The following is a 23,470-nucleotide window of genomic DNA, read 5'->3' as shown; positions in this document are numbered from 1 at the left end:
TAATGAAGAGACTAGTAGTGGGAGAAAGTGAAAACAGCTCCCTCACTCTCTTGTTATAATAAGGAGTTTATAATATTGTTTATTAGATTTTTTAAAAATTTCCATGACAAAAGCAAGTTCATATTTCATACAGGCAAACTGCTGAATAGCTCTTTTCACATGAAGTTTGCGGAAAGCTTGTGTCATGGGCAGAGCAAAGCTTCTGTTTCCCCAGTATTTTCCCCAGCATGTGTTTGCGTTTTTGTTTCCCTTTGGTGCCTCTATTTTATTAACATTTTATCACTGAATAAGGTCGGAATTATCATAAACAAAGATTACATTTATTTTAATATTAAGCTTCTCACCAATATTTATTCTCCATGGAAAATTAAATTATTTATACATTGACTAAGAGAAATCCAGTGACATATAATTAAAAACAACAAATAAGAGTCACATTCTATACAGGCGTAATTATGTTCATGTGGTATCGCTGTAATTGAAAGACAGAAGACATTTCATTCTGTATTAAAAGAGAATTTCTTTCAGTGGGTTTCCTGAAGCTCATTAGATATTCCCTGGCCTATTCTCCTAAGTAATTAGATTTTAACAGGATTTTCAACAGATCAGAGCAATCTCTGTGGGTGCCAATAGGAGACTATCCCTCTGGCCTTACCAGCAGGGCAGCATGGATAACATCCAGACTGGGAGTTAATAGGACAATTACTGGCCTCTTTTAAATGAGTTACATTAATGCACTTAAACTAAATGGCTCTGCATATGATTAAATATTAACATCTGCAAAATATGAAATCATGGTATGCAATCAAGTTTTGTTGTTTTAATTTCCCCAGCGTCGGATTTCAGTTGTGTATGTGAATTTGCATTGAATAGTGTACGTTAAACTTTCAAAACACACATCAAAGGTATCTGTGAATTGTTCTTTTGGAGCTACTCAGTTAAACATCTTAAAACAGCACAAGCTGAAAGGAATCGTATCAACAATGGTATAACAAAAAAGCCCTCTTTGATTGCCTCAGTGGGAAACTGGTCAAGAATCTCTTGTTTACTGAGTACAGAAATAGGGCCATTAAAGTCAGTGGCAGAATTCCTACAGACTTCCAAGGTGGGGGCCGGATCAGGCCTGCTTATTGTATGAGATGGTCAGTCTGAATGTGTGACATTTGGAATAGACAGGATCATTATCGATTCACTATCGATTTTTAAGACATCTAGGCACTATGCGTAAAATTCAGACTTTGCTGCTTTATGTATAGTAAGTGCCCTGTATTCTGTACATTGAATTGATACTATTTTGCAAGTATACCCAGAGAACAGCTCTTCGACTAGTACTAATTTTACTACCCCTTAATGCAGCAGCGTCACCATCCAAAGGATGGGTTGAATCAGAGCATAGCTCCCCTTTCTGGAAAAGGGAACTAGGCCCCAATTATGCACTTGCTTAAGCCCACCAATACTGAACACAAGTCTTAAGCACTAGCTAACTTTAAGCATGTGCTTAGCTCCCATTAGCTTCAAGTTGAGCATATGCTTAAGTGCTTTGCTGCATCAGGGTCCAAATGTGCCCCAAATGTGACTTGGGCCTAAATGCTCCCGAAGCTAAGGTTTCAGGATCAGATCCTCAGCTGGTGTAAATCTGAGTTGCTCTGTTGCTATCAATGGAGCTATCCAGCTAAGGACGTGACCCTCGTATTAAAACGAAACAAGTCTGGTGGTTGTTTTTTGTTTTCGTTTTTGTTCTGATTTGTTGTTTGTTTTGTTTTTTACCTGTTCAGCTACCTGTTAAGCTGTGGGGAGGGTGAGAAATGACATGAATAGACTTTTGGAGTACTGATACTGCACAGTGCTTGCTTACTGGCTGTTTACATGCACTATGAGTTCCCAAGAAACATTAATATCGATGACTTACTGCAGCTGGGTATGAGCTTTCTGCAAAGCAGCCCTGAGAAAATCTGAACATTATACTTTACCGCGCCATCCCGCATAGGTGGGAAAGGCTCCCAATTAAAAGCCACAATGCTACCATCTTCTCCTCCGTCAAGTCCATCCTCAAAACGCCCCTCTGCTGAATACACATGGAAAACGTTCAGCCTGATAACAACCAGGCAGGTGATGGATTGTCATCACTGCTACTGGCTGACTTAGAATTGAATGCATTCAATTACATTTGTTATTTTGTATCCCCTGTTGTCTCCCCATTCCGTTTTGGAAAGGAAAGCTTATTGTCATGGAACCTGATGAGTTGGAACCTCAAATCTATTCTGCAAATGTGGACAGCAATGAGTCAGGTACCTGCATTAGAAGATGATTTATAATGTGTGCAAGTGTGGAGTTCCCAGATTAGGAGGTGTGGTTTTTGGGAGGATGGCCTGTTATATAGTGTTCGTTTTATTACAGTGATACACAGCAAAGTGTGCTTCTAGCCAAAAGAGGTGGATAAATCTAAAGGAGGCTATTTTGTTAACTACTGTACTCTATAGGCAAAATTTGGAGACCAATCAACAAAAACTACAATACTGTGTATGTCAACACCGGGGTGACAGCATGAAAAACTATCCTTACAATGCAGAATATGACTTTTTTAAACATATTTGCAACTCGTTCCAGGAAAGTCCAATTTTGTTCAGTTACACCAGTGCAAATCCAGGGCATCTGTACTGAAGTCAATGGAGGTACTCCATGTTTAACTGAGCAGATTTAACATGGATTAACTGAGGTTAGAATTTGGGCCCAAGAGTTTTACGTAATTCTCAGTACAAAATAATGGACTTACTAGCTCTGAGTCAGCTGTCAGTAAAGTCAATGGAAGGAATTCCATTGACTTCAGTGGAAATTGGATCAGACCCATTGTTTGAAGTTTATGTTTACAAGTGTACTGGAAAATATCTGCCAAACCCTACTTATGGAACACGCTACCATGTAGGTAGATACATAGGACAGTGTGCACATAAGCGGATGGAGCAATTCAACTCGTCCAGCAATAACACCGGGAATCCTGCTTTTGTCAAAGCCATTGTATGATTGGAGAGGGGTTTTTTGTTGGTGGGGGTGGGGGTTGTTTTTGTTCTGGGGTGTTTTGTTTTTTCTCTCTCCCTTATAGAACCTAAGTCTGTCAAGGACTGCTAGAACAACAAGGAATCTGTACCCACTGAATGTACGTCTACAGCTCCATCTGGGTGCCAGGAGACAATAATAATATTCCGCACTTATATAGCACTTTCTTTTCAAAGCACTGTACAAATATTAATTAATTAATCCTCACAACTCTGCTAGGTGGTAGGGAGGTATTATTGTTTTCTTACAGATGGGAAAACTGAGGCAGAGGGGCTAAGTGATTTGTCCAAAGTCCCAAGAGTCTGTGGCAGAACCAGGATTAAAACACAAGTTCCTGGCTCTCAGTTATATGTTCAGTCCACTAGTGATTTTCCATCTTTTTTTAATCTAGGACCCACGAAACAGCTGAAAAATTGTCCCCCAAGCCACCATATCTCACAGGCCTTTGTGGCTATGAAGAATGGGAGGTGTTGAGTCATGGGAAGAAATAATGGGATGGTTTTGGGTGCTGTGGAGGAATGGATGTTGAGCTTGTAGAGGCTGCTGCTGCTTCTGGTTGAAGTGGCTGCATTTTGTAATCAGTTGCTTTAATTTTATATATATTTATACATACACACACACACACACACAATAAAAACTCACAGTGTAAATCCCTGGGGAATTCCGATGCTGCTAGAGCTGGTTAAAAAGCAGCTACATTTTGTATGGAAAGATTTTCCCATTTTTTGGTCAAAATTTTCTCACCAGCTCTAGCAATGACCCAATCAGAATGGGGGCACGATGAACCACTTCTGGATCATGCCTGATGGTTTGAGAAAGACTGTCCTGGACCACACTGCCCCAGGTGATAGCTCCGAATTGTCACCATCTGTTCTCCAGAAACACTGCCACAAGAGCTTGACATGTAATACTGGCCTCCTGACAAATCTGAGCAAGAAGATGCATATGGTGCAAGAGCTAATGATGGCAGCTTTGGAACCAGCATGGAGAATGTTAGTGTAACAGCATTAGCGAGACAAGGTGAATGAGGTGATGTCTTTTATTGGGCCAATTTCTGTTGGTGAAAGAGACAAGCTTTTGAGCTACACAGAATTCTTCCAAAGAAGCTTGTCTCTCTCACCAACAGAAGTTGGTCCAATAAAAGATATCACCTCACCCACTTTTTCTCTTTAATATCCTGGGATCTGCATGGCTACAACAATGTAACTACATGGTGGGAATGGAAAGCCAATGAGGAAAAGCAAAGAGAAATGGAGAAGTAAATTTGGAAGTATGAAGCGGATATAAATCTGGAGATGTTTCAGTCAATGATACGGTTATTAACAACATATACATTTGTACCCTCCCAGGACCTATCAAAGGCAGGCTCCTCTGCTAAGCATTACTCTAGGCTGTGCAGATAACAATGCCCATAGTTAGGGTTACTTGACACTTCCCATTATAAGACCCTCTATAGTTGCTTGTAACTTTGCCAAACTTTCATTTGGGATGAAATTTCCCATGCTGACTTCTCTCCCTCAGACTGAAATATTTTGGAAAGTTTCAGTAAAAATGGTTCAACTGTTTCCAAAATTTGAAAATACAGGAAAATACAATGTGTTTACCACATTAACAAATTCTTACAGCAATTTTGTTCAGCAGACCTAGCAACTCCACTCTTTGGAGCAGGGACTTGAAATTTGATGTATGTGTTTGTGCACGCAGGGTTGTGTTTCCTTTGTTGTGCCTTTTGCTGTTCCCAGGAAAAACAGCCCAAATTTGGCCAAGTTAAACATGTTTAGTTGAGATCTGTTATAGTTTGGCAGCTAAATTCTCCAGAGATTCCATCTGCACTGAACACACTTCATCCCCTAATAGCTCCTATGTTCTGATTGGACCAGACTTGCACCATCCCCATAAAGCAACTTAACATGCTCCAGGCTGCTTGCTGCTTGCAGCTGTTGCAAGCTGCTGTGGCACCAGGCACTGTCTCCCCTATGCTCTCAGCGCTCCTCCTGATAGCATCCAAGTTGCCTGGAGGAGGAAGCCACCTCACTCCAATGCAGAGGGGACAGGAGCCAGACCAAGATGGGAGGCAGAAGGAGTAAACTGGGACAAGGCACTTAGGGCACGGAGACTCGGACTGGCTGGTCAAGGAGATTGGGACTGGGAGCTGAGGAGAAATGGTGGTTGCAGGAAGGAAGACTTAGATTTGACAAGGATCCCAGAGGAGTGGGGTCTGGTGCTGGATGGACAAGGAGACTGAGACAAAAAGCCTGTGGGGAATCTGGGATTGGTACATGGAGGAACAGGGCGGGGGTATTCATTATGATACTACCTTTAATTGAATGATCACTTACTATTTTTCCACAGAACCCTATTGTGAGTCTCATCATCTCTGAACTCCCCTCACGGCAAGACAAAGTGTTGCATCACTCTCTCTCAATTTCTCCTTCCTCAGGCTCTTGAACAGGGACTTCACAAACTCTCTGTATCAATAACACCCTTATTCATGCTCATTTATTAAGACAAGCATAAATCTTCTAAGTCCAAGGATAAAGTCCTTGGAATCCAAACCTGACAATGTCCATAAGGTTAGAAATCTTACACTGAGGATCTTTCACCACCAAGGCCCCCTCTTCCCTTCTGACTGTCAATCGATGGTCTCACTGTGTCCTTACTAAACACAAGGAGACATAACTTTGCTCCTCCTTCCTGGGCACCCTTTCTGCATGCTCTTTGTCCCTGATTCCATCTCTGTTGAGTTCTTCCCTGCTCTTTTCACAGAGCACTGCCTTCAGGGCTTTCTCCCTGGAGGCCCCTTTTTCCCCAGTAGGTTCTCTCTGCCTCCCTGCCCAGGGACGTCCCTGCTACTGTTCCCTGTTCCTCCCTTCTTAGTGACAGCCTGGATCTTCACAGGGCCCATTTGTGTCCTCTATCCAGTCCCAATGGGGAGCACATAACCTACCACAGACGGACTGGGCCTGTTCCCCCTTAAAGGGACCATTCTCCCTCTGATAAACCCCTACGCTTACCTGAGTACAGAGGATGGAGCTGCTCCAGGGATGAATCAGAGTTGTGTAGTGAAGGAAGCTGTTGTCTGTAAAACCCCTTCCTTGTTTGTTGCAGAAATTATGACCGTGTAACCAAAGAATGTATCATAATGTGTGCACACAAGGGGGACAAATTAAACTTGCACAGGTAACCTTAAAGCTGGCCTTTCCTAACCTATGAGTGATTGACCTTGCAACCTCAGTGTTCATCTAGCATAGTTTTTTGTGTGCAATCATTTATATAGTGTTGCAAAATGAACTCCGTACTTTTCAGAACTCATAAAAAGACAGCTCACCTGCTCAGCGGGGCTCACATTCAAACTCAGACTAACATGATACATGGGACAACTGCTTAGAGGCATGAAAAGATGCTCAGATATTTTTGTGGGGAGATCAGCGTAGGAAGGCTTTGCAACAGTCTTACTGCCGGAGGAGATCACACAAAATGGTTCTCCATTTGCCTCGCCAATCTCTACCTCTCCGCTAATTCATCTTGCATTCCCATCGCCCTCAGTGGCTGTGTAGTGCCACCCATCGTGGAATCACCTGCACATCTGGATTTAAGTTAACATTTTGCAAACATGGTTGTGTGCTAATGGTGGACCAGATTGTGTAATTTATACATAGGCTTAACATTGGGGGTGCTGCAGAGCCTTCATTCCAGGACAAGTCATGCCTCAGAACTCCATGGAGTGCAGGGGGAGAATGCCTGCTGTACCGTGCCACGGGGCAACACCAAGAATGAGCAGTCCCTTCACAGCAGCACAGGCCCTAGAGTTATGCCCCACCTTTGCATGGGAAGAAAAAGGCAGAAGACTCCCTACGCCTTCCCTCACACTGGTCTCCTGGACAAAGGCCAGCCATCATGTAGCTAGCGTGCACGCATTCCAGCTTTCTGGGAAGGTCTCTGTGTTTCCTTTTATGATCAGGACAAATGTGGATTTTACAGTAATATAAGAGTGTTTTTATGAGACTCACCCCTTGCAATGTGCAGATTTTATTAGAAACACACCTTCCCCTCTGTCATTTATGATAAATAATGTTTATTGATGTTCACTTCCTCCAGTGAAATAAAGTGTCAAACAGCACGTCCGTATTCGCCAATTTTCTCTTCACATTTCATGTTCTGTGCTTTTTATGTTACATGCCTGATTAAAAATTTAAACATTGTCACCATCAGAGTTAAAATACATTGCCAGAGCATCTCTAATTATGCTTACTTGTCTGCTCTGAGCAGAGACTGACACTTCTGGGTTGAGATCTGGCTGTTGATATGCAGTGTAGGAAGTAGCCACTCACTGAAAAACAGCTTCTTCTCACTTTACAAATATTGCACAGCGTACAATGCAGAATAGTTACTACACAGATATTAATTATGTTATGGTAATTTCTCTGTAATAAGGATTTGAACTTTCCCTCTATCCAAATGCAGCCTTATCTACCATTCACACTCTGCTGGGAGTACAACTAACACTTCTTTTCTGCATGTCACTTCAGTTTGAAAACAGTTTATTAATCTAGAGTAAAATGAGAACAGACAAACCCCCTAGGATGAAATTCACCCCTCTCCAAGGGAACAGTGGGACTTAAGTGGCGCATAGGCTGGCCCTCAGTGTGTCCATTAAAGATGTAATTGTCATTAAAGGTGAAATTCAGCCCTGTGCAAAGGCTCGGTGGTGATATTCACCCATAATGACAAGAAGCACAAACACAGTGTTCTTTCTCATCATTCATGCAGGGAACAAACCTCTGTTCTGGCCTTTCCAGTGGAAAGAAGAGGTTTTGGAAACAAGCATTCTTGTACCTTCCTTACCACCCCATGTAGATGTAACTAATGCAGTAACTGACTAGCACCCATCTTACAACATCAGTGATATTCCTTCCTGGTGTGGCGTTAGCAGAGAGCATGCACCTAGGAAGTGGGTGCAAGCCATGACACCTCCGCAGTTTGGAAGTCCTCAGTCAGTGTCAAAGTCCTGGATAAAGTCGTCCACACTATGAAATCAGGTGGCCCTAGTTGTACAGACATTCACAGCAACTTTGCAGGTTCTGGGTATAATCTCTCCAACAGAAGTTTCCATTTTTCTCCCCAAGAGAAAATCAAAAAGTTTAAAGATACCTTCACGTTTTCTCCCTTTTAAAAACAGATGTTAATTGTCCTTACTTTATGGACAACTTGTCCAAAACCAAAACACCCATCTCCACTTACTAAAACCTCATCATCCCACTCTACGGACATATTTTCAGAAGAGGCCTCAAAAATGCCACCTGCTAGATTTCATGTATTTGAACATACTGATTTTACAGTTTCTAGCTCATGCAGGTACTCAGAATTCTTTGCACAAGTTCCATCTGAGCATGCTCAGCCAGGTGGAGAGATGACTAAGAACCTGATTTACATGGACATATTCAAGTTCCACTCCCCACTATGAGCTTTTGCACATATAAAAATGCCACACATGCTGTACGTGTTTTGATGTTGAGCTGAGGCTTTTATAGAAATCTGGACAGATACAATACAAGCTATGCAATTTTTAAAATGGAAACACCCTAAATCTAATCTATAATGGCCCAATTTTCAAATGGGGTCAACAAGCAGCAGCTCTAGTTGTTCTCCTTGTGAGCTGGTGGGTGATAGATCCTTGTGAAAAATCTAGCCATAAAGTTACCACGTGAGTATTGAGGTTAGGTATAATGATGTATGGATCAATAGTTCCCCAATACTTTCAGTATGTTCTTATTTGTTTTCCTCACAAAAATACCTGAAAAACTAGTCACAGGGTCAAATCCAGACCTGAGTGAGCAAATATATCTCCACTGAAACTAATGGAGCTATATGAGGTCCAAATTTGACCACAACATGTATCATTTTTAAAGTCCAGTATGTTTCAAGACGTTCTGTAGTTCCAGTTTTGGGAAAATCCTGTGCCATCATTGGCAGAATTTTCTGTGCATTTCTGTTTGCTGTCAGGAGGGTCATTTGCTGTCACTTGATGTTCAATGGAAAAGATTTATAAAGATCTTCTAAATGATCTAACAACACATTTTTAAAAAAAAATCTGTGCAGGAGTTCTGAAGATTTTGGCTCATATTCTCATGGATTTCTACGGATTTTGGACAGAATTTTTCGTAGGAAATTCATAATTCATGGTTAATGGGTCCTGATTTTAGAGGAGGGAAAAAACACATAATTACAGGAATTTGTAAACAGCATGTATTTAAATGCTTTGCTGAATCTGAGCCATAAAAACTAGAAAAGGGTAGGTGAAATTTTGAGCCTTCAACTTCAGAAGCATCCATTTAAATATCTGTGATAGGGTGTTTATCCCACAACGATGAACAAAACGTTAACAGCAGGCAAAGAAATCCATTAGCCCACTAGTTGCACCTGGAGGGTGGGCCATGCCTAATTCATTATGAAACCCAACTGAGGGAAGGGCAGAGTAGTGCTATAAACAGAAGAAATTTTGAGAAGATCAGGGGCTTCAGGGAGAAACTTTGCAATTACTTTCCTATAGTAGGACCAAAGGGACCTGTAAGATTCTTGCAGGGCCAGGGAAGGGCCCAGGAAAGAGACGACTGAGAGTTCCTTCTCTCTGAGAATGGTCTGATAGAAGTAAGAAGCAGAGTATCGGGGAAGACTTGTGAAGGGAACCTGGGAAGCCTGGAAGTGGTTGAAGTTTGTAGTTTTGATTTTGGGAGAACTCCAAGGAAAAGTCCTGTGAGTCACAGTCCTGAAGGAAGAGAGAAGTCTGTCAACCTTGGTGAACCTGAGGGGAATGCAGATAACATAGTGAACCCAGGAAGGGATGGTGTGAAAGGCCTGCTGACAAGCTGAGGTAGGAAGAAGCCCAGGGATGTAGCAGGGGGTAGGTCTAGATATAGGCAGACCTTGCCTTCTCAGTTCAGGGTCCCTGAGCTGGAACCAAGAGGAGAGGGAGTCCATGGGTTCCCCTACCAGCCATGAGGGAAGGTGGTGTGCAAACCCCCCTAGGGATAAGAAGAATGTGGAGTCTTGAAAGCTCTGGAACAATAGGGTGAAAGGACCATGAGACCCAGAGCTGGGGGCCAAAAAATAGATGTAATGACATTCTCTCACCCGGAAGGGGTGGAAACAAAATGTGACCTGGCAGGGGGCTAAGTCACAAGAAGAAGCAGACCAAGTGTCGCTGGAGGGGCATTAGAGGAGGAAAACCTGCTCTGCCATATCCAGCCCCCAGGGGGCATGCCAAAGGTGAGTCTACTCTTCCACAGTATCCTTTTATCTTTGAACATGAAGCCTTATAATAATGAATATTTTAGTGGTGTGTTTAACAAAGAGATGCCAAAGCACATGTATACTCCTGGTCTGAAGTGGTACATCGACTTTGTACTGAAGCTTTGCACAGAGCTGAATTTCACCCATTAAGAAGATAATACACCCTAATGGTTTTATTTATTTTGTCAAAGTCCTGAAATTATTGGCTCTATTTTGGTTGGTTGTGGCTTTTGTTTCTTTAAATTTTCAACCAACTTTCACAGGTTTGTTTTTCCTGTGAATTGTCTGTTTAGCTCCTATTGCCTTTGTTGGGACCATGATCTGGCCTTCCATTAGTGGTATTCTGTCCACTGGATACCCCATATTAAACTGTACGCCAGACAGTTCTCGTAGAGAGATCTGTCTGAATGCAGAGTTCACATATAGGTACTGGTATTTTACCTGACTCTACAAGGCAATTGCCAGAGCCTTCATCCATAATTTATAGTTTATATTGTGTGTGACACAAAACAGGGGCCCATTATGGGTAGGATCGTACATAATTTTTGCTATTCTGCCATCTAGTACTGGAAGTGCACAAGAGGCAGTGGAATAAAGATGGCTGACTGACAAGAAATATCTGCCCTAGAGTCGTAAGAGTTACAGCTTCAGCAGAATAATCCATGGGAAATTCACAGGAGAATTGCTTCAACGCTATTTGCTTATGAAGCTTTTCCTGTTGCTGCCAATGCTGAGGCTCAGAAAGTTGTCTGAACAACAGCTGCTTCTTGTGACAAAGGGAAATGGATCACCAAGTGCCAAGATAAAGACTGGCACAACCTTCCCATGTCAGAATGGAACAGTAGCAGTGATAAAAGGACAATGAACTGATGGAATTTTTATAGAGACACCTCAAAAAAAAAAAAAAAAAAAAAACCAGTCAAGACAAGGGATGGAATTGTCACAAGCACTTGGTCCCATTTTTCAAAAGCGGTGTAGGCACTAAGGAACTTCAGTGGCTCTTAGGCTCCTAAGTCACTTAGGTGCTCTTGAAAATGTAACCCAAGATTCTGTGTTCTATCTTTAGAACTAAGGAAAGTGTTACCATTAATATGCATGGAATTAGCCTTGTGATAGCTGCAATAAATGTTTGTTCAAACAAAAAGAAAAATGAGAGAAGAAAATGCACAGTATGTGCCCAGGGTTAATAGAAAACCTATTTACGCCATCAAGTTTGGAAAAATTATTGAAGAACAGTTCATCCATGTGAAAATATTAGCAGTGTAATTCTATCAAGGTCAGTGAGACCTAGAGATTTGCTGAGAAATCACCTTCATTTCACCAGGTAAATAAAGACTAGGGTTTCAAAGCAGCCTATCTGAGAAGCCACTCCCTAACACGGCTAAATTATGAATACAGCACATATGTTCCATATCATATCATTTACAGCACACTTTAGCATAGACATAATGCTTTGTAACAAACTACAATATCATTCACAAAATGCATTTAAATAGCATAATTTCGTTCATTAAATTCAGTCATTTACAGTAAATCAAAATCATCACAGGAATTGAAGAGAGTACACAGTTGTTTGTTTGAATAGTTAAGCTAGGTAAGTCAATTTCTTTTTGAAGGTCAAGGACACAGTTGTTTCCATTTTCTGTTATAAAAAAGACACAGCCTGTGTCATGAGATAATTTAGTATCATCTGAATGTGATCAACTCTGTTTCTTCCCCCCCCGCCCCCGTTGTTCCATATTATATGACGGACATGCCTAAAATACAGCAATGTCAAGAAAACACTTTCCATAGAATATTAACAAATTAGCCTTCACTTTCTTTCACAGATTGAATAGATATGTAGCACCAGTTTTTAAAAAAGGATTTGCTCTTGCAAATCTGCAGCGTGTTACTTGGAAGCAAAGATGTATGTTTTCTACCAGTCCAGCCGTCAATTGCTTGGCCTGTGGAAATATTATTATAAAAGCAAAGTGGATTTTTTTTTTTTTGCCTTCCTAAAAGATTCTGGCTCTTTCAGCCCGAGGGGCGCACTGTATCTGAGAGTGCACAGTATACGTGCATGCACAAAGAGGCCTTGCTTCAGCTAGAGACCACAGAGAGAATTGCAGCTGAGTCAGCCAGAATTGCTTTTGGGGGGCCCCTGAGAAGCTTATACCACTGCCATAGCTCTGCTCCCCTAGGAATGGGTGCAGTATGTATTGCCCTTCACAGCAGCTCAGCTCTGCTGGTGGTGTGGAGGGAGGAACAGGACCGTGGCCTTATCCTCTCCACATCTTCCTTCTCCCCTTTTCAGGCAGTTAGCACCCACTGGGGCTATAGCAGGGTACAGGGCCTTCTCCGCTCTGTAGAATTGTAGTTGTAATGAAGAGCCATCCACCATGCCCACTAGAATGTAATGCTAACTCTGCTCTCCTCATAGAGGAGAAAATGGAGTCATAATTTAGGATCATAGAATCATAGAATATCAGGGTTGGAAGGGACCTCAGGAGGTCATCTAGTCCAACCCCCTGCTCAAAGCAGGACCAATCCCCAATTAAATCATCCCAGCCAGGGCTTTGTCAAGCCTGACCTTAAAAACTTCTAAGGAAGGAGATTCCACCACCTCCCTAGGTAACGCATTCCAGTGTTTCACCACCCTCCTAGTGAAAATGTTTTTCCTAATATCCAACCTAAACCTCCCCCACTGCAACTTGAGACCATTACTCCTTGTCCTGTCATCTTCTACCACTGAGAATAGTCTAGAACCATCCTCTCTGGAACCACCTCTCGGGTAGTTGAAAGCAGCTATCAGATCCCCTCTCATTCTTCTCTTCTGCAGACTAACCAATCCCAGTTCCCTCAGCTTCTCCTCATAAGTCATGTGTTCCAGACCCCTAATCATTTTTGTTGCCCTTCGCTGGACTCTCTCCAATTTATCCACATCCTTCTTGTAGTGTGGGGCCCAAAACTGGACACAGTACTCCACATGAGGCCTCACCAATGTCGAATAGAGGGGGACGATCATGTCCCTCGGTCTGCTCGCTATGCCCCTACTTATACATCCCAAAATGCCATTGGCCTTCTTGGCAACAAGGGCACACGACTCATATCCAGCTTCTCGTCCACTGTCACCCCTAGGTCCTTTTCCGCAGAACTGCTGCCTAGCCATTCGGTCCCTAGTCTGTAGCGGTGCATTGGATTCTTCCGTCCTAAGTGCAGGACCCTGCACTTATTCTTGTTGAACCTCATCAGATTTCTTTTGGCCCAATCCTCCAATTTGTCTAGGTCCCTCTGTATCCTATCCCTACCTGCCACCGTATCTACCACTCCTCCTAGTTTAGTATCATCCGCAAATTTGCTGAGAGTGCAATCCACACCATCCTCCAGATCATTTATGAAGATATTGAACAAAACCGGCCCCAGGACCGACCCTTGGGGCACTCCACTTGATACCGGCTGCCAACTAGACATGGAGCCATTGATCACTACCCGTTGAGCCCGACAATCTAGCCAGCTTTCTACCCACCTTATAGTGCATTCATCCAGCCCATACTTCTTTAACTTGCTGACAGGAATACTGTGGGAGACCGTGTCAAAAGCTTTGCTAAAGTCAAGAAACAATACATCCACTGCTTTCCCTTCATCCACAGAACCAGTAATCTCATCATAGAAGGCGATTAGATTAGTCAGGCATGACCTTCCCTTGGTGAATCTATGCTGACTGTTCCTGATCACTTTCCTCTCGTGTAAGTGCTTCAGGATAGATTCCTTGAGGACCTGCTCCATGATTTTTCCAGGGACTGAGGTGAGGCTGACTGGCCTGTAGTTCCCAGGATCCTCCTTCTTCCCTGTTTTAAAGATTGGCACGACATTAGCCTTTTTCCAGTCATCCGGGACTTCCCCCGTTCGCCACGAGTTTTCAAAGATAATGGCCAATGGCTCTGCAATCACAGCCGCCAATTCCTTTAGCACTCTCAGATGCAACGCGCTGTGTTGCCCAGCGCAGCAGTCTGGGAGCTGACCTTGTTCGTGAAGACAGAGGCAAAGAAAGCATTGAGTACATTAGCTTTTTCCACATCCTCTGTCACTAGGTTGCCTCCCTCATTCAGTAAGGGGCCCACACTTTCCTTGGCTTTCTTCTTGTTGCCAACATACCTGAAGAAACCCTCCTTGTTACTCTTAACATCTCTTGCTAGCTACAGCTCCAGGTGTGATTTGGCCCTCCTGATTTCATTCGTCCATGCCTGAGCAATATTTTTATATATTTCTCATCAACAGTGTATCTGAGCATCCACACAGCTAATGAAGCCCCATAATATCCCTATCAGGTAGGGAAGGGTCTCTTTTTCTAAATGGGATAATTGTGAGAGAGACTGAATGACTTGTTCAAAGTCTGAAGAAGAGCTTTGTGAAGCTCGAAAGCGTGTCTCTCTCACCAATAGAAGCAGGTCCAATAGAAGACTGGGGAGAAGGGATAGCTCAGTGGTTTGAGCATTGGTGTGGTAAACCCAGGGTTACGAGTTCAATCCCTGAAAGGGCCATTTAGGGAATCTGAGGCAAAAATTGGGGATTGGTCCTGCTTTGAGAAGGGGGTTGGACTAGATGACCTCCTGAGGTCCCTTCCAATCCTGATATTCTAAGATATTATCTCACCCACCTTGTTTCTCTTGTTCAATGTCACAGGGGCAGTCTGTGTCAGCGGCAGGAATATAAATAGCCTAGATCTCCAGCCTCCTAGGCTTGTGCCTTAACTGGAAAACCATCTGTCCTTCCTCCTATCAATGGAGTGTATGCTTATCTGCCCCTGCAATAATCTAAGGCCATGTCTACATTAGCAAGTTTACAGTGGCACAGCTGTACTGATAAGGCTGTGCCATGGTAAGACTGCTCGTGTAGCCATTGGAGGGAGCTCTCCTATCAACATAATAAAACCACCTAACCGTGCCTCAGTAGCTCTGTCAAAGGGAGACTATCTCTGTGCACACAAGCACTTATGCCCGCAAAATTTGTGTTGCTCAGGGGAGTGGTTTTTTCCCACCCCTGAGTGACATAAGTTTTGTCAACATAAGTGGAAGAGTAGACATGGCCTAATTGAAACACCCACAAGCCACACTTCCTGAAATCTACATTCACACAGAGCAGGTAAAGGAAGCAATTTGCATTAAAAGTGACTCAGACAGGCGTAGCAAAGGAGTGTACACTATATTAACACCCCTGCAAAGGTGCTAATGGATCACTCTTTTCGCACCTTTACTTAGGCTTAAGCAGGAGCTGGTTGGCCTCACGGAATGGCATGGGAGAACCTGACACAGGTTGCTTATGTTAATGCTTTGCTGCTAACACTTCTCCTCTCCCGCAGGCTATCTCCACATCACATCAGCTGTCCACAGAAGTTCAAGTGAGGACCACAAAACCTGAGTTTGAAATACACTCGACCTCCAGCCCTATCACTTCAGCTGCCCTCTCGGGAACTGAGCAGCGGTGCAGGAGCAGATTAGAGCATCCCCCAGTCTACTTATGTGATTCAGGCAGAACACAGCAACCAGCACCTACCCACTGACCATTGGCCCCCCTCCAGGAGAGAGGAATATCTACCCAAGGTGCATACAGGATGGGACAATTAGGTCCCAAACAAATCTGAATTATGCTAGACACAGTGAGTTGCCTGTTGAGATGGTTATACAACAAGGAGCTAGCAGCAGAAAATGTGCTTGAAACAAATAACCTTCCCCATATTACAGGACACTGGGGTGTCCTGCACAAAGAACACAGACGGCAACTAAGCTCCTCTGTAATAGACATTACAACCACAGCTGTCCTGGGATTGGCCTTTTGGAAGGAAATGGGCCTGGGACAGATCATCCTGGGCGTTGATGAAGTACCAACAGGCCTCCCCAAGGTAGAGATGCTAATGTCTTTAGAGGGCTGAGTTGCCTGCCAGAGGTTGGCACCATAAAAGTGCAGCCTGAGCACAGCTAGTAATCCGCCCTCCTTGCACGATTCGACCGGGCTGAAAGAAAGAATTTTGCCGGAGCTGCCCCAGGTAGAATAAGGGGTGGTTAGCGGTGAAAGGGACAAAGGTGAGTCAGGAAGGAACTGATTGTAAAATAGCCTGGCCCATTCCTCAACAATTTATCCTTCAGCCCAGTGCATCACAGACCGGATTGCAAGCAGTTTTACAGGCTGGGGAAATCCGAATGTGAAGAGATTGGGAAGGAAATGCCCAGGCCAGCTGAGTTTGTGAAGTTATATTTATGTGCATTTCTAAGGCACCCATCAGTAGGGAATCTGGGCACCACTAGATATCAGTTCTGTGCAGAAAAAATTTTGGTTAGGGAAGCAGGCACAAGGCATAAGAACACATATCAGAAAAGCCTCCAACATCAGCCCTACCTCACTCCAGAGGATGATAATGAAACTGCTCAAATTCAAACCTAGCAAAAGTCACTGACCCGCACAGCTGAATGGTTCCAAAGGTATGTCCTTGCTGAATGGACCCTTATCACCCACAGATGCACCAATTCTCCACTTGCTTTATATTATAGCAACACTAGTTGAATTCCACTAATAGTTTGCACCACCGTGGGTGTCTACTTTTCATGCAGAAGTGAACTTTAATGGCAGTTTGCAGCTCAGGAACTGAATTGATTTCATTGGGATTAGTCATCTGAGCAAAGTTAAGCACAGGTTTAAGTGTCTGCAGGACTAAGGCCTTAGTTATATCACGGACAGAAAATCAGCTTATCACTAAACTTCATGCCAACAAATGGGCCTTGAAGTCTGCTTCACTTAGTGATGCCACTATCCGACACAGTATTTGGACAGTTTGTATTGCCAACCCAATAGTTCAGAAATCATGAGTCAGGTCCCAAAAAAGTTATGAAATCAGTTTAGCTATCATAAGATTTTTGTCTTTAAAAAAATTCTCTTTTTTTTGTTTGTTTGTTTGTTTGGCTTTCTTGATTTTCAGCCTTTAGAATTTGCATGTTCCAGCTTTTTGCCACAACCACAAGAGCTAGAAACTTACTTTAAAAAATAAATGACAGCTGAGAGTGTATCTGAGACTAAATGAAGGCTAAGGGGAGAGGGGACATAACTGTCTGCAAGTATTTGGAAGTACGAGCAGCAGAACAGCAGGAAAATTGTGTAGAATTATACAAGTGGAGATCATTAGGAGTAATGGGATAAAATCAAGCAAGGGAACACTTACGGTGAATCTCAGGGGTGCAGAAGTGTACACTAGGAGACTTCCTAAAGGAAAGCTCTGTTAGATAGGGTATAGCTTTCCATAGGAAAGTGGTGGGAGTCCAGGACATTAAATTGGATGAAGCCCAAGAAGCAGCAGGGGAAAATCTTGCACTGGCAAGATGACTTAACTGATCTATTTCATCTCCATCTTATGTGGTTCATTGCAGTGAAGGTCTGCCTGTTGTCAGAAGAGGGACTGTAACTTGCTCCAAGGTGAATACTGACATGCCTCATCTCAGGAACACTTACAAAGAGAGAGATTTGGACTGAGATTTTCAAAAGCACTAAATGTTGGCCTCACTCTGCCTCTATTAAAGTGCATGGGAATTTTAATTCTGACACAATAGGAGCGGAGTTTGATCAATAGTAATAATTCCTGGCTGTTTTCTTCAGTAGCTCTCAAAGTGCTTTACAAAGGTGGCCAGTATCATTATACCCGTTATACAGATGGGGAAACTGAGGCACAGAGCGGGGAAGTGACTTGCCCAATGACACCCAGCAGGCCTGTGGCAGAGCTGGGAATAGAATCCAGTTCTCCCAAGTCCAAGTCCAGTGCTGAGAGCTTTTGAAAATCCCACAAAGGCATTAATCTCTGCTCTGAAGTTAAGAATCCCTTTAGCAATAGACTGTGTGTCATCTCAAGAGCCTGCATCTCTAATAGGTTTTAATTACCTATCTGATGGCTGTTGCTATGGTCTATCAGATGGACACATCACTGCAAGACCGTTTTTAAGATGGGTTATGTTTGTTGTTGGTGGTTTATTATTATTTTAAAACCACAAAGATAATTCACCTCCAAAAACTGCATTTCAGATTTGAGAGACTAACTGTAAAGCAATGAAATCCAGAGTTCAGAATGAAAATTCTAGCCTTAATTGACATAATGGGATGACTTTTTTCACCTAGGTCCTAAATTAAGGCCAGAGCATTGGCCCAGAATTTTAACTTTAATTCTGAATGTCCTTGTTTTTATGAGCTTCAGCCAGACTCTTAAGGTCATTTTATTGTAGGGAAGTGGGGGGTTAGACGAATATTTACAAAGGGCCTTATTCACAAAGTAGCAGAGACCACTTTTTGCTACTTACCCCAGCACCCCGGAAGCAACTAAATAGTCACACAAAGAGAAACTGGCATATCAGACACACTCCAGATGTCCCCTGCAGCAACCATTTCCTGTTATCATCAAATCTTCATTTCCAGTGATTCTTATGACAGTAAAATCACCCTCCCTGGCTCCCATCTCTAATCAAGCTTAGAAAGACAGAGGCTTCAGAATGGAGGATACTAAAAATCATCTGCCCAACATTGTTCTATTTAGTTGTACTTCTAAAGAGATTGTATTTAAGTACTCAAAAAAAAAAAAAAAAGATTAAGTAACAGGGATCTGATCTAAACCCATCAAAATAAGAAAATTCAAGATGCACTAATGAAAACAGACTCTCTTTCAGCCTTTCTGCTAGTCCCTCCACTTATAGAATGGGGAGTAGAGGACATAGCAGGAGTATTCTGCTCTCCAGCAGTCCAGGGCCATTCCAACAGCACAAGTTAGAGCTGCCTCAGAGTGGCTCTAACTTGCACTTGGACTGGAATTGGCACCTGGCTACCCCCAGAGAGGTGAAAATGTGGCCAAAATCTTACCACAAGTTGTGACAAGTATAGTGCAGAAGCATGGGGATCTGGCTGTACAATGTTAATTACACTGCAGTAGCATGGAACTTGTGCTGGACCAGCGCAAGTCAGCAGCCTGGGAACTCTGGGTGAATGGGGGCTGAAATTGAAAGCAGTAATGTAAGATGTACCTGTCCAAGATCAAGGAGCCGAAAAACAATCTCTCCTTGGTGTTGAAGCAATGTTTGCAACAATTGCCATTCAGGGAAAAGGTGTACAAAAGGATCGGATACCTGGGTCACCTAAAACCCTCTACAAGGCTTGTTCTTGGAAGTCTTCAGCTATCTAAAGGTGAACTATGAGCTTTAAATTACACACCATGACACCAAACTTTCTTACAACTACTGTGAACATTGTTTTTTGCCTGCTGCCTGCTTTCCAGCCTCAAACCTTCACCATGTTTTTCACCCTCCTTATCAAAATGGGCTGACAATTACCATAGTTACATTTACATGTTCAAGTTAATGTTCTGATCTCCAGTACACAGCCTAAACATTTTCAGCAGAATTCTCCCACGATGATGGAAGAAGAGACCAATAAATAAGATTATTAGAGCTGGGCAATACCCTGCACAAAAATGGCTATGAATATTTGCACAAATTAAAAACTGATGTTTCCTTCTGGGGACTTAGTCCTGTAAATATTCTAGGAAACAGGTTTTTGGGCAGGAAACCTCAGGAATTTGGAGCAAAAATTAGAAATTATTTTCATAAAAGGAATTTTTAACACATACATGTAGACATTCACCCTGGAAACCTTATTATGAAACTTACTCATCTAAGTAGGAATGAGAAACAAGAGCATGCGATCTGTGTTTCCAATAAAGACAAACCATATTGACTCAAATTTTGAATTTCAAGTATTGAATAGTCACAATAAACTGTGTGTGAATTAATTTAAGTTCAAGAATTATTCACATGATTTTGAATGGTACATACACTCATGTAAATCACAATCTGCTTGCAGGTAATTTGCAAACAGAGGAGGCTAAATTCATGAAATAAATTATTCCCTACAGATTATTCACTCAGCACCAGAACCTAGATACAAGAGATTGAAACATTTGTCCCTGTCACAGGGAGGGATGAAAATAAGCACCAATAATGCAAAACCTGGCCAAAAATCACAGCAGAAAGGGAGAGGCAGCTGTTCTATTGAAGATTATTTTAGGGTCAAATTCTGGATCAGTAGCTCGGCCACAGTTCCTATTGTCATGAATGGGCATTTCACACAGGGATCTGACATCTGTATTTGGCTCTTGGGAACTGTGAGCCAGATTCTGCTTTCCTTGAAAACCAGTGACAAACTCTGACTCCAATGGGAACAAGAACATACTGTGTACATTAGCCTTTCTTCTTTCAAATTTCCCTCTGTTGCTGCTATGGGCTCAGCTCCCATAGTAGTAGCAATGGTGGAGTCTGCTGGTTTAGACACGGATCCAGGTGGCTCCATCATTTTAAGCACTGTGTCTTTTAATCCTATTAAGAATAGGCCCTCAGGGCCTTGTCTACATTAGTGCTCCCCACAGGAGCTGCTGCCAAGAGTAGCAATGGTGGGAAATCTTAGTAAAAATGTCTTAGTGTGAACAAGGCTTAAATGTGACACTTCGTCAAAGATGGAGAAATATTTCAGATTCCTTATGCAAATACAGGTGCCCATAAACTTGTTCACTTACATGGAGTGGGAAAACCGGTGCTTAATTTGTGCCAGGGATGAGCCCCGTCACCTCTAGGTTTAGCAGTTCATAGTCCTGGCACCTCTGGGCTTGCTGCAGCTGTTATGAATGTAAAAAAATTGCTTGAGCCCCAGCACCTCTTTCATTACAAATTAAGCGCTGGGGAACACCACCTTCCGTGCACTGTCAAATGCTCAAGGCTTCTCTCTATTGGTATAGGGAGTGATTTATTCTCCCTGATCCATTCAGTCCTTGGTCCTTCTGTGGAGACTGCCAACGAAGGTGGCAATTCTGGTGGTGGTTTTGTGTTGTAGATCCTAGCCATGTACTGACTTGGGCATATGTGGATCAAGGCCCTATGGGAATCATTCCCACTCTAAGGTTTCAGAGTAGCAGCCATGTTAGTCTGTATTCACAAAAAGAAAAGGAGTACTTGTGGCACCTTAGAGACCTTAGAGGCTGTCTATAGGCAAGGACTGGCCTGTCTCCCAAGATTTGTGAGAGTGTTGGGTCATCCTTCAGGATAGGTTGTAGATCCTTGATAATGCGTTGGAGGGGTTTTAGTTGGGGGCTGAAGGTGACGGCTAGTGGCGTTCTGTTATTTTCTTTGTTAGGCCTGTCCTGTAGTAGGTGACTTCTGGGAACTCTTCTGGCTCTATCAATCTGTTTCTTCACTTCCGCAGGTGGGTATTGTAGTTGTAAGAATGCTTGATAGAGATCTTGTAGGTGTTTGTCTCTGTCTGAGGGGTTGGAGCAAATGCGGTTGTATTGCAGAGCTTGTAGTCACTTGCACACAGAAGTCATTGGCCCATTGGGTCCCATCATGTGAGGTGAGGAGCATTCGCAACTCAGTGGGAACTGATGTGCTGGGAAGTGCTCAGCACTCGCAGGGTCAGGCCCACAGACAGGATAAAAACTTTGCTGTTGCAATTAATAAAGATTCTCTTTTTGCTCCAGGGGAAGAATCTGTATAGTTGGACAGTTCATTATTATTAATGTTATTTATTAATAATTAGATTTATTCAGCATCACCTCCTGACAACACAGCTATCACTTCCACGCTATTCAAACTACCTCCAATTTCCATAGTTCATCTCTATATGTAAAATAAATATTGGCCAGCTGGGATTATTTATTATCTGTATTACTGAAGGGCCTAGAGGCCCCAATCATGGATCAAACTCTCGTTGTGATAGGTGCTGCACAAACACAGAACAAAAGGACTGTCCCTGCCCCATGAGCTTACACGTCGCTGTAAAAGACTAACCTAAATTGACATGTCGAATTTCCCAGAGTTAAGTCATCATGGAGTCAAATCCTGACCCCTCTTATGTTGGTGTTGAAGGCCCACAAGAAAACCAGTGCAATTCCCCTTTGGAGGGCCAGGAGTCCAGGCAGGAGGTCCACACAGCATAGCTCCATATAGGTTTCTTATGCAGTGCTGTGAAGCATGGATTTGGAGGCAGTCAGGGTTAACCTGGAAAGAAACAATAATGGGACAGGTTTCAGAGTAGCAGCCGTGTTAGTCTGTATTCGCAAAAAGAAAAGGAGGACTTGTGGCCCCTTAGAGACTAACCAATTTATTTGAGCATAAGCTTTCGTGAGCTACAGCTCACTTCATCGGATGCAAGGGATGGAGGCAATGGATCCATGACAGTGCCCCCCACAGACAATGTGTGCGGTGGCGGGCATCCATTCAGGTTGTTATGACTTTAAAATCTCAGCCTAATGTGGTATTAATATATTGCATTGGGAGTTTTGCTAGAATAAGGACTGTGAGTCTGGGTTCATAGCTGTCCGCACTGTGCATGTGACAAATCAGCACCCAAACAAATGTTTAATAAAGCAATAAACCTGTTGAAGGAATAAATTAACTGTACAGCAAGGTTATGCTTTGAGTATGTCTCCACAATAGAAAAGGTATCTACTGTACATAGTGATTAGGTTTCTATTACAATGTAGTTCTTAAGACTCACTGTGCTGAATAAAAATTTAGCCAATTAATAAACTTATTTCTTAGGAAGAACTGCTTGCTATCGTATATTAATACAGATTTCACTCAATTAAAATTGTTCACAGTCAGCAAAAACAATTTCTGCACTGTAATGAAATAATGAAATAATTATATGCAAGGGAGGACTCCTGATCTTTTTAATTATTCTATTCTTCATTTTTAAAAGGGCTATTTGAAAACGAACTCTTGTAATTGATTGCTATAAATCAGTCAAAAGCATTCTAAGGATCATAAATATTCTAACTTTTAAAAGACAAAGAAATGCTAAATATTCAATGAAATCCTTCAATATTCAGAAAATTTAATCTAGGGTAAAAGGATAGACTGCTCTTTGGAAAATAAAAAGTAAATTTGTTGTCCTGTGAAAAATGAAATATCTTGAATGTCAGTAACAGAAATGGAATTAACAAGAGATCTTTTTATTGTTTTTTAAGGTCATTAGGCTGTGAATTCTATAATTATGGAAATTGTCAGTCCAGTTCTGTAGAATGTTTGCTCCCATCCATAAGGTATTGGAATGTTCAATCAGTCTCTCTCGT

The sequence above is a fragment of the Eretmochelys imbricata genome, chromosome 8, assembly GCF_965152235.1.
Source record: "Eretmochelys imbricata isolate rEreImb1 chromosome 8, rEreImb1.hap1, whole genome shotgun sequence".
Classification (NCBI taxonomy): Eukaryota; Metazoa; Chordata; order Testudines; family Cheloniidae; genus Eretmochelys; species Eretmochelys imbricata.
This window is presented reverse-complemented; position numbering follows the sequence as displayed.